Here is a 13,400-nt window from a genome sequence, read left to right on the forward strand (position 1 = left end):
AGCTTCTACTGTAACCCACAATAGTGGCAGTGTTCATTTAGATAAACAGTGTATTCAAGTTCCTTGACAGTTTAGCTCACATATCAAAAACGTGAGAACAGGTGATAAATTTCAATTATTTTGATAAAGAAAGCAAAAAGCAAACTCACCTCTTCTGATAGATATGCTAGGAAATAACATTATCTAATAAAAAATAGCCAATTTCTGAAAAAGATGTCATTAGAATGCAGGTTTCATAATGGCAGGATTTTGTCTATTTTGGCTACTGACCAATCCCCCATGTCTAAAAGAGTATCCAAGAATTAGTAGGCACCTAACAAACACATGTTAAATTCTTGGAGAAATAGAATTGAAACTAATATTTTCTTCCAGTCCTGAAATTTTCCCCGCAAAAGTGGCGGAGAAAGAGAACACTCCTATGACTGAATAAGCATTAAACTAGAAAGTGATACTCATCACAGGCAATCCACTAAGAGATCCACAATAGCAGAAATAAATCTCACCCTTTCATACAGCCAAGCAGACATAACCCATGACATATATGTTTTCAAGGGAAACAATGACTATTTCTTAAGTTACTGACAGCATCATTTGTCACACACAGTTCATCCTAAATTTACCTGGTAGTTGGGGTGACTATCTGTGTTAGATAATTGGCTTTATCCCGAGGAAAAAGTAACCTTCTCATGTCTTTATGAAGGAGGATTGTTCTGCAAACTGCAGCAAGCAAAGAGCTCAGTAAGGTTCATCTTCTCTTCTCTCACAGAAAGTGGGAGATGGGGTGTTAGTCAAGGTGATGTTCACCTTCCAAAGAGATGGCTTCCAGGTCATTGAAAAAGACATTCCTGAGTCAGAAAGCTGACAAAGCCTAGGTAGCCTTCAAAAACAGTTCATATATGTGTATAAACTATATGTGTTTATTTATGAAATGTGTGCACATACATACATATTGGTTTCTAAAAATAGATTTAAAAAATTTTTAAATGTGTGTATACATATATGTATATGTAAAATGTATACATATGTATATGTAAAAATATGTATGTGCACATTCATATATGCATATACACATGTGTGTTTTAACATGTATGTGTACATGCATGTATGTGTAAAATATATGTATATGTAATGTGTATGTGTAATATGTGTAAAAATATGTATATATGTAACATGTATATGTAATATGTATGCTATGTATATGTGAGTGTATGTACACATACATAATATGTACACATGTGTACATATACACACGTGTATTTTTACAGATACATATGTATTTTACATAAAATATGTATATGTAAAAGTGTATGTGATTGTGCACCTATACACATGTACACGTGCATATATATACACATGTGTAGTCTTACATATGCATGTGTATATGTAAAAATGTGTACATACATACACATACACATGTGTGCATATACATACACACACGTGCGCATCTACACACATGCATGCACATATGCACACATGTGCGTGCACACATGTGTGTGCATGCATGTGTACACATGTGCATATGCATGCACACACAGATGTGTGTGCATATGTATACGTGTGCATATACATACCCGTACACATGCACATATACATATATACACATGTATGCACACATCTGTGCCTGCACATACATACACAGGTGTGCATATACATGCGTACATGTGTGTATATATGCCTGCATACACACATGTGCACATGCACATGTACACATGTGCGTATACATACATATGTGCATACACACCTGTGAATATTTACATACACATAATATGTATATGTACAGATGTACATCTAAGGCAAAACTCTTAAAAGAGGGTAGGGGAATCTCTTTCCATATCTTTAATATAGCTAAATAAGCCTCTTGTTTCTAATTTGTATGTGTCTTTAAAAAAAGGTGGCATGTTTCTACCATCAAGAATGTGTTTTATCCCACAAGCAAGCACATTCATTTTTTTGATTGCCAATGTCAATGTCTCAAGTGTTGATTTGGCTGGGTGCAGTGGCTCACACCTATAATCACAGCACTTTGGGAGGCTGAGACAGGTGGATCACCCGAGGTCAGGAGTTCAACCAACATTGTAAAACCCTGTACCTCCTAAAAATACAAAAAATAGCCAGGCATGGTGGTGCGTGCCTGTAGTCACAGCTACTTGGGAGGCTGAGGCAGGAGAATCACTTAACCCTGGGAGACAGAGGTTGCAGTCAGCCAAGATCGTGCTACTGTACTCCAGCCTGAGTGACAGAGTGAGATTCCCTCTCAAAAAAAATTGTTAATTAGTATTGGGGTTTTATTGTAAAAACAAGATTGGGGAAAGTCCAAATACATGATCATTTACTTTCAGTAAAAAAACACAAAATGATTTGCCTCTCTATCACCTGTATAAACAGGACCCTAAATAAGCTTGCTAATTGTTCTTTCCTATCATAATAGCGTGTGTGTGTGTGTGTGTAATTATGTAAACATTCATTAATGAATCTTTAATGCTTTTATAGAATCAAGTCAGAATCTTCACAGTAACAAAAATAGTGTCACAAAAATAAATCAGGAGAAGTGTGAGAGTCTCTCCCATTTTATCATTCAACATTAGATTAATCACAGGCACAAAAATACTATCTTATTGAGCCAAAAAAAAAAAGCTTTGATTAGAGTTCTCTTAATGATGACTCCAGTTCACTTTTTATGTGTAAATCAAACCACGGCATGTTTAAAAGATATTAATTGGCAATGAGAATAATCATTCCTTTGGGTTCAATTTACTTGCTGCTAAAACTCTCCCCGAGGTATGGGGAAAGAGTCAAGGAATTCTTTTTTTTTTTTTGATGAGACGGAGTTTCACTCTGTCACCCAAGCTAGAGTGCAGTGACGTAATCTCCAGTCACTGCATGTCTGCCTCCCGGATTCCAGCGATTCTCCTGCCTCAGCCTCCCAAGTAGCTGGGACTACAAGTGCATGCCACCTCACCTGGCTAAATTTGTATTTTTAGTAGAGAAGGGGTTTCATCATGTTGGCCAGAATGGTCTTGATCTCCTGACGTCCTGATCCACCTGCCTCAGCCTCCCAAAATGCTGGGATTACAGGTGTGAGCCATGGCGCCTGGCCAGAATTCTGTTTGTTTACTCATCACTAAATGGCACAAATGGAAAACAATGACAAAGTGAAGACTTAATGTCCCATAATGAAGAACTTTTCCCTGTTCCATTATTTATGTCTCAGATGTAAATGTAGATTAAGTTGCACAAAATTTTAGTCTTTCTTGGGTTCAAATAGCATATACTCGGGTATTAGAAGCGTTCCCATAATCTCTGAGTGCCAAATTCAAGGATTTTCGCAACCCAGACCCATCTGCTGATCTCATCTACAATTTGGCCAAAAGATTCAAATCCTTCTTTGGCGATACCCATTACTGAATACTTAATGTGCCAGAGATTGTGCCTTGGGCCCTGCATGCATTATCTCACCTAGTCTTCACAAAAGTGTGAATTTTCACAGATGAGGACACTGAGGCTCAAGTGTTAAGTAATTTGCCCTATGCCACGAGGCTCGTAAAGAACAGACTGGAAATGAAACCCAGATCTATTTAACTCCAAAGCGCTCATTTGATCAAGGCATTTATCTTCATGACTGGAGAAAACCTAATTTAACTAGATACTAGTTTAGGTCCTTCAGCCAGAACCACATTAAGGAAACCTCAAATTATTAAACATTAGCAACATGAGAAAAAATTTGCTCCATTAGGGCCAAATGAAAGCTACAGATAATTAAAGATGATATGGTATCTACCTTGCTTTCTAGGTTTTCATGTGTGTATTTAGAGGTTTCCTTCTTCAGACAACTTTGGAGGCCAGTTTATTAGTTGGACAACATTTTTCAGTTATTTTCATCACTCTTCCGAATCCAAAAAACCTCCTTTGGAAATACTAACAATGGTGGAGCGTGGGGCACTTTATATGGATAATGGATAATGGAATGTTGCAGCTTTTTTTTTTTTTTTTTTGACAGTCTCATTCTGTCACCCAGGCTGGAGTGCAGTGGCGTGATCTTGGCTCACTGCAACCTCTGCTGCCTGGGTTCAAGTGATTCTCCTGCCTCAGCCTCCTGACTAGCTAGGATTAGAGGCACCTGCCACCACACCTAGCTAATTTTTTTGTATTTTTAGTAGAGACGGGGTTTCACCATCTTGGCCAGGCTGGTCTTGACTCCTGAGCTTGTGATCCACCCACCTCAGCCTCCCAAAGTGCTGGGATTACAGGCATGAGCCACGAGGCCTGGCAGAATGTTGCAACTTTAAAATAATGGCAAGGGCCTGTTAGCCTGTCCAATCTTCTACTAAATCAGCTTAAAGAGAAATAGGAAAAAAAAGTACCTTTTGCTCTCAGTGTGAATATGTGCGATTTAGGTTACAAGAGTTACATGTTCAGTTAGATAACCTGCAACCAAGTCTTAGGTGTTGTGTCAGCAAACCCTATGAGGCCCTTCTATATAAAAGACCAGACTTGCCTGCAACCAGGGCAGCCATGTTAATGTGGAGAATTCCAGTGCTGACCTTTTGTTTCTTAGCAAAACTTTAGTAGAAACAATCCATGATGCTATGGTAGAATCACAACCAGCAACACCTCCAAGTTGTAGAGCTCTGCATGGAAACTGGATGTATCCATGTTTAAGAGCCATTCCAAAGCACTGAAACACAGAGGGTATTATCGTCTACGTTAAATTAAGGTTATTTTCTTGAGTAGACAACCTGAGTCACATGACACAGATTTTGGGAACCAGAAATAATTCTTTGCAGAAAATCAGTGATTTGAATTGTTTATTGATAAGACTGGAGCAATAGAAAGATAAGCAGATCTAGAGCTAACAAATTGGCCAAGATAATTAAATACGTATTAAATTTGTATTTGTATAAAATATAACACAAATATGTATTATGTGATAGTTATATATTGATTAAGTCTAGATGCTAGCATATTGAGCTATGAATGGTAGTCTTGAGTATGCTTAAAGAATATGCTGAGACCAGCGTTTCCATTCTCTACCTAGCTCTAGTTTGCCATTTAAATAGGCTCTGAAAGTGTCACATCACAGTTGGCTGGTTTTGTCAGCTAGGTTTCAACTAGAGACCCATCATGAAGTAAGCATAGTACAAAAACCAAGAAAAGCAAAATGAGAGAAGCCAGCACATAAGCAGATAAGAAGTGGCTGATCTGTTGGAGAGTTGAGCAGGGTGAAGAGGAAGATGCACTGCAGTGCCTTCTGCCAAGTCCTCTGATGTTTCACGGAATAGATGAAGTGGAGAACCTGTTGGCCACATCAGCTTCCAGTGCAGTTGGTTTAATTCAGTGATTATCATCAGTGGCTTATAATACTTATCTCAGTTAAATATCTATTATTTGAAACCTATCACTTAACTGTCCTAGGTCCTGGAACTACAGGCAAAGAACCTTAGGATCTCTAGAGCAGATTTATGGCGAAGGTTCTCACCCTTAGATTGAGGTACCTTGTAAGTCCAACTGAGCTTCACTGAAAGCTGGAAACTTCGTAAGAGTCTATGAAAAATAGTGCACGAATGTGTAAATTTATGCAATGTTATAAGAAGGAATTTCCTAGGAGATAGATTATAGATTTCTTCAGCTTCTAAACAACTTTATGATTATAATAAGTTTTAAAATCACATTATGTAGAATTTTATTATACATAATCCAGAAAGTTAATGAAAACAAAGGTCCAGGGAAGGCCCCTAACTTACTGGACTGCTGGAGTTATAAATTCAGAAGAAATATCTACTGTTTGTTTATGAATATAATTTTTAGTCTTCAGTCTTAGACAATGCAGTGAGGTACATAGTTTAAGAGCCATATGAAAGGCTCTTAGACCTTTCCCCTGCATCCAGATGAAATTTGGAAAATTTCGCATAAATAGTATTGGATTTATATCCCCATCATTCCCTGAAAACCGCCACCTTAAGTTGGTGGCTTCATCTCTAATCAAGCAACAGTATTACATCTTCTCTGAGCCAATTTGCCTGCTGAGATTCAGAAGCTCCCTGCATGATTCATTCTGCATAAAATCACTTGGATTTTGCTCGCTGTAGATAATTGGTTCTTGGCATCAGAACTTAAACTATTTAGAGTCCAAGTCTGTTAAAGTGACATTGAGATTTAGCTTAAACAAACAGAATTGAAGTCAAGGATGTGTTTTCTTTATGCTCTTGCTTGTACCTGTTAAAATTAAATTTTAAGATGCCAGCAAGCATTTATGCCAGAAATGGAAGTGAGACACTCTGCATTCGAATCCAGTGATGCATTAGATTTGGTCCACCCAGGGAGAAGAGAGAAGAGTGACAGCAGGAGCAGGAGTGTTCCTTCTTTGGAGAAGCATCAAAAAGGGTGAGACATCCTGTGGGCTAATGACACATGATGCGTAGTCCCTCCAGTCACACTTTAGACATGCAGATGTCAAAGACCCTGTGAAAATTAAAACTTCTGATTTGAGCGGTAACATATTAAGCACCTACTCTATAGCATTGCAGTGTATTTTATTGACAGAGGTAACCTAATAAAGAACTCTAGCAAGTTCTGGAAAAATAGGACCTCAAACAGCAGCTCTATGCCACTGGAGGCCAGAAGGAGAAATGAAAATATTTCCAACTGAGGAGTGTAAAAATGACTATACTAATATTTATTAAGTATATAATATATGATAGACATTGCTCTAGTGAATTAATGCATATAAAAGATATGCCATTGTTTGGTGTATATACATGCTCAGTCTATTATTATTATTTAAATTGCTATTTTTATTATCAAGAGAAGTCTAAGCCATTCTTATTGCCTTGTCTTGGGGCTTGAAACCAAAGACCATCGGCCCAAGTGTCTTTAGAGTAGATTTACAGCAAAGGTTCTCACCCTCAGATTCAGGTGCCCCTTAAGTCTAACTAAGCATTTTGAAACTAAATGTAATATTTGTTGAGGTTTCAGATTCAATAATGGTGAATGATTTGGATTAATCCATTTTCTAAAAGCAATTGTATATAAGTTTATATCATAAACAAACATCAGTATCTTAAAGTATGTATTAATTTGAAGAGTTTAAAAGACAAGAACCCCCAGGCTAATCAATGTTTGGCTGGAGGCCTGTAGCTGAGAGATGAGCAGACTGCTGGAGCCCCAAAGCTGCACGTGCCCTGAGTTCATCTGCTGAAGCAGCAAAGGTGGGATCTGGCTCCTGAGCTGTGCAGGGAAGGGAAGAAGCCAAGGCCAGGGCTCACCAAACATGGAGGGACTGGAACCTTCAGGGTAAGGGGAAACCAGACCTAAACCAATCCCCACCTGCACTACCAAGGACTACCAGAAGTCTCCAAATGAGGCTGCGTTGGGGCTGAGCAAAGCAGAAAGAAAAGAAAAATGTTGGAAAGTTTCTAAGCGGTTGTGTGACTTCAGACCTCTGCCCTCTTGCAAGTTGCATAAACCAGTAATAATACTGTCTAATGAGGTTAAAAGGCAACCACAAAAACAAGATATATCAAGGATTTCAGATATAAATAACATATAAGTTGAGACGGTGACAGGAAAAGGCTGGAAGCTTTTCTTCTTTGAGATGGAGTCTTGCTCTGTTGCTCAGGCTGGAATGCGATCGCATGATCTTGGCTCACTGCAACCTCCGCCTCCTGGGTTAAAGCAATTCTCCTGCCTCAGCTTCCCAAGTAGCTGGGAGGACAAGCTTGCTGGTGTTACATACCACATTCCCACAGCATGTTTCATGCTAACTCCCCCTGATTTGCACATGGGCTCCATGAGGTAGCATGAAGAGATAACTGCACGTGCCGGAGGACTCTCCAGACCTCCTTTCCTTCCACGAATTACCTACTAATCCTGGAATCCACCCGCTAAACCTTTTCTAATCAGGTTACTGCCTTAAGCCAGCACAGCAAGACGGGTTTGAGCAGGACTCGTGTCTTCCTGTTAGTGAACTTGCAATAGAAACCTTTCTTTTCTGAAAACCCAGTGTCATAGTCAACACTGCGGCTCCTAGTGCATAGGGCAGTGAACCCCTTTTGCTCAGTAAAAGTAATTTGTCCTACATTAATAGAGAACAAATGTATCTCTTCAGTAGAACATGGCGTATTTCTAGCTACTCACCACATTTCAAGAGCTAAGATACCAAGTGGGTTCATTCATAACTACACCACAGAGTTCAGAAGTTATATTGTTGTTGTTTTTCTGAAATTTCCTATGGGCAAGAACAAAAATGTTCCAGAAGAGTTCATGGAGATGATGGCAGGTGGAACCTTGGTGTGGAGAGTGATCTGAGGCACTACTGTGTTTCCCAGGTGAAGTGATTGCTGTGATAACCATGCGTCTGTGTTGCCATGGCAATGGGCAAGTTTGGTTTCTAAGTTGGAAAGAAGAATGTCCAGCTATGTCTGATGTTGGTGGAGGAGAAGGCTGCAAGAACCCTGCAGAGACTTCTGGGGGATGGGGACTATGTGGGTGGGAGGAGCAAAAGATCTAAACATAATTTCAGTCTTTGACTTAAGGTACACTAAGAGGCAAAAGCAGAAAGCATGACCCCTTGTCCAGTCTGGGGACAGAAGGTGAGCCTACAAGTAAGATATCAAGTGAAGATTCAGAGCCAAGATGATACAAGAGCCAAATAAGGAGTCAAGAGCAAGGGCAGATGAAGAGCACAGAGGGTGGAGATGCTTTGGGTGCACAGGGCTGGGCCCAGGACTTATTTATATTGGTCTTCAGCAGAGGCTCTCAGATACCCCCAGAGGCCTGGACTACTTCCATTTTTGGAGGCTCTCAATAAATTACAAAAACCAAGAAAAGACCAATTAATGATGTATTTTAAATGTTTATGTTTAACAAACAAACATTTTGACAGAAGTAAATGCAATGTCTGTGATATCTGCAAGCTGATTATAGATTTTATTTTTTTAAAAAGGCCAACATGTAAATCTGAATCTCCTAGTGACTGTAAGGAGTGGGCCAAATGATTTCCTGGCCTCACTCTACCAGGCATGTCTTGGCTTCCAGCTGTGTGATATTGGGCTGGGCTGACCCAATGTAAAAGAAAGAGATGGAAGTCTATCAAAGCATGAGTTTTGGGAAAGAAGGCATTGAGAGGGAAGCATGGAGGATGGAAAACAATGAGACAAATGCTATTCCAAGTGCTCCTGGACAACTCAGGCCCCTGATATCTTAGGAAAAGCAGCCTGAGTCTTCCCACAAAGTCCAATTTCACCCCAGTCTGACTTCATACTTAGCCACCATGTTACTTTAGAAATGTGACTCACTCTTTCTTTCTGCATCTATTGATTTTTCTCATTGAAAGATGAGCTATGTTTTAAATCCATAAAGAAATCTACAGAAAAACATCAGTAAATAGTCATGTGGAAACTTTCAAATTGTGTCCACTCAGTTGGCAATTTATAATTAAGCATAAGGAAAATCATAGCTAAGCCTAATAGAAATCATCTCTGTCCTATGAGGAATGGTTTCTGCTCCCTCAAAATCAATAGGAAATGCATTAATTGTTTTATTGAAATCATTATGTGGCTCAGTTTATATCAGAGACAATAAGGTCTTTCATTTGTTCTTGGATGCTTCTGAAGGAAGAGTACAAATGAGTCTCTACATGTGGCCTGGACCCACTGTCACGAACATGCAGGCATTTCCCATTTCAGATAGGACCAGCCAGTCTTGGCAGTGAGAGCTACCTCACTGGGCTTCTCAGGGGGAAATCCCCTGTTCTCTAAGGTCTTTTACAAGGGGCTGTCAATATCCAATAAGAATAGCCCTGAACTTTAAAAATACGCAATGCAATATGAATGTCACATTAATAAAATCTCGTAGAACTCTCTACCAGGAGTTACTGAATGCCTACATTTTCTCCAAGAAGCTTTTGCATGAGCATGTTAGAATCGATGTGATCGGGAGAGTAAAACCTTGTTTATTTATATCACAAATCCTTTAAACACACATTCTACTTTTGACATTATCGATAGAGTTTATTTGGAGTGTGTGTCATAATACACACACACACACACACACACACACACACACACACACACACACACACACCTGCTTAGTTATTCCTGGTTGTTTCAGTCGTAGTAACTGTCAGAACATCTCATATCTCAATACAGAAGAGCCAACATCCCAAAACTGGTGACTGGGAGCCCTTCTGAAGCAGCTTCCACACACCCTGCCCCACAGTTTGTTCTGGTGACAGTGAAATGGGGAAGCTTCTCTTTCTTGGTGGTCCCATGCTTAATTCAAAGGTCTTCTGCATTTTACCTGCATTTTGCAACCTGCAATTAAAACACCATAAATCTACATCATGCTTTAAGGTTGACAAATCAGAAACCACTTGCTACCTTTCCTGGTCATGGTACTTCCTGGCTCATCTACTCTCTCATAATGTAATTTCTGAAAAGTAGTTCTAAATTATGATTCCAGTTTTACAGTAGAATACACAGATGCAAATACTCTTCTTGCAGTCTATTGTATCTGAGGAAGATGACAGCACATCCTTGTCTCTGAAGGTTTAATGCAACTGGACATCTCTTGGTAAATTCCAAGATCTGCATGATCCTAAAAGCTCACTGAAGCTCATAATTATTAGCTAACATCAGAGTGATTGCCAGCGAGCTCACAGAAATGCAAAGTAGTTTGAAAAGTTTGATGACTCTACAGATATACATTTTCCAGGAGGTGATATCACCCAACAGAAAAATGAGGATAATGGCTGTTATTGTCACTTTTAGTCACTTATACAAGGCAGTGAATCTCTTTCTCTGAATCTCAGATAACTCTCTAGGCATCATCTATCTGTGACAGAGAGAAAGGAGGTGCATGAGGGTTTCCTAATTCGTGGGGTTCTTCTGAGGAGTAAAAAGGGCGATGTTTGCTGGGCCCTCAGCACAGTGCCTGACAGAGAGCTAGCACCAAGCCCTCATTATATTTTATCCACAATAAGAATGACTGAGCCAAAATCTTTCTTTGTAACTTGCACCAATTCATATGTGCCTTCCCTTTGGAGATCCATATGGTTGGTTTAATCTCTCTTCCACCTGCTGCCTTTTCAGATGAGTCCCCTGCACTTTGCATGTGTCCAGGGAGGGACATTTTGTCCTCCCCTCGAAGGAATATTAGGTAGTCACCAGGATAAGTAATGCTGCCAGTGTTTTCTGCCAGTGTGTGCCAAGCACCTTCCAGAGAAGTACTAGGCACAATATAAGCACTCAGTCAATACTAGTTAATATCGTTTGAATAAATGAATGAGCAAATGAATGAATGAAGACTTAGGGTTAAAGTCTATACATTTTGAAGATTTGCCAAGAAGCTGAAAGATGCCAGTTATGAAGAAGGCTGATATATCAAGATGGAAAAAAGCCTTAACTCTGAGGTTTTCATTCGATGGGTCCTGAGATAGTGGTGGTTTGGGAGAATAAGCAGCAATGTCTTCAGAGGGAGAACAGTAAGCTCAGAGAGAAAAGGTTTACTCTGAGTCTTAGCAGTGGAAGAAAAATGCCTCATGAAAGATCAAGATGTAGGAGAGGTTTACCATGGATTTGGAGGTGCAGACTCTGGGTGCACCCAGGTACTGGCTGGCATTTTTTATATCTCCCAAGTGACTCCAAGGGACAGCCAAGGTTGAGAACCAGAGACTTTAAAGAGTGAGTGTGATGAACCCCAGACCTCACTTGGCCATCCCACCACATCGAAGGAGACCCCTAAGTTCTCACAGCCATTGTCATGTGTCAGATGCAACAACACAAAACCACAAGAACAAACACCACAGCTACAGCCATGAAAACCAACCTAAGATAACACCACAAAAAAACCCACCAAACATATGTTCACACGTCTGTCTGGGCATCATCCGAATAAAATCTAGGATTCAGATACGAACCTCCACAGTTCCCTGGGGATTCCCAGGGAGGACCAGCCCCAGCCCAGATTGCAATTGGGGCCTTTTCTAGGTGCTTCCATAGCTCTCTATGTATCCCCTGTGAAAACTCTTGCCACATTCAAAAGAAACAATTTCTCATTTACTATCCAACATCTCAACTGTGACCTCCATGAAGGCAAGGACTCTGTTTTGCTTGTTCACTGCCTTATGCCCAGGATTTAGCAAATGCCTGGCATGGAGAAGAAATTTGATATATGTTAAATTAATGAAGAGGTGAATAAAGAAGTGGATGAAAGGCCTCATTTGTCACTCTCTGTTGTTAGAAATACACTGTCAGGGTCACAGGCACCAGGCTGCTAAGGATCTGAGCCCCCCAGGGATAGAAATAACCACTGCCATCAGTTGTGGTCTTCCATGAAGTGCTTTGTGTAGCTCTCTTGAGGGCATGATGTCTCCTCAATAGTAAATGTGAGCCTGCCTTGAAGGCTGAATAAATCTGACTCAGTTCTGTGTCCCCAAATACCTAGGGCGGTGCAGTATGCATTATGCATAGTGGATAATCAGAAAAACAGCCATTGAATGAATAGATGAATGGTGCTCCTTATAGAAGTGTGCACATGCTTCATAACCTAAAGGAACTCACGAAGAAACCCCAAAGCAGAAATCTCTAAAGTGGAAGGATCACCTGAGGTTGGAAGTTTGAGAGCAGCCTGGCCAACATGGTGAAACCCTGTCTCTACTAAAATGACAAAATTAGCCAGGTGTGGTGGCACATGCCTGTAATCCCAGCTACTTGGAAGGCTGAGGCAGGAGAATCACTTGAACTTGGGAAGCGGCGGTTGCAGTGAGCCGAGATTGCACCATTGCAACACAGCCTGGGAAACAAGAGAAAAACTCCATCTCAATAATAATCATAATAAGGTTAAACAATTGTGCTAAATGAAATAAGTCAAACACAAAAGATTACATTGCATGATTGCATTTATATGAAACACTACACAAAGCAGATCAAAGGGTGATTGAGAGCATTAGACATGGAAGGGCATGGTGGCCACATGACTGTGTAAAAGGTATGCACTTTAAAAAGATGAATTTTATTGTATATAAGTTAAGCCTGAATCAGCTGGAAAGAAGTTGCAGATACATGAAAATTGCCACGAAGAGTTGCTTCTCGAATGCCTTGACCATGCCAAAGTTGCCGAATCAAAGGGAGGTTTTGTCATCTTTTCCCTTTAGTGTCAATATCACCTCTGATAGATATGACTTTCAGAAGACGGTGTTTAGCCTTGATCCCTAAGTTTTTTATTTGTCTTTTGGATTCACAGAGATAACATTCTATGGAGCACTCAAGTCTATCCCACAAAACCTGGACCTTGTCTATTTTCAATGTCTGTGAGGTGAAAACCACAAAATAAACATGGATGGAATAAAGGGGAAAGAAAGAGCAATGAACGTTTCAAAATCAAAGGTATTCATAACAATGAGC

Source organism: Callithrix jacchus, chromosome 19 (genome assembly GCF_049354715.1).
Source record: "Callithrix jacchus isolate 240 chromosome 19, calJac240_pri, whole genome shotgun sequence".
In the NCBI taxonomy this organism is placed as follows: domain Eukaryota; kingdom Metazoa; phylum Chordata; class Mammalia; order Primates; family Cebidae; genus Callithrix; species Callithrix jacchus.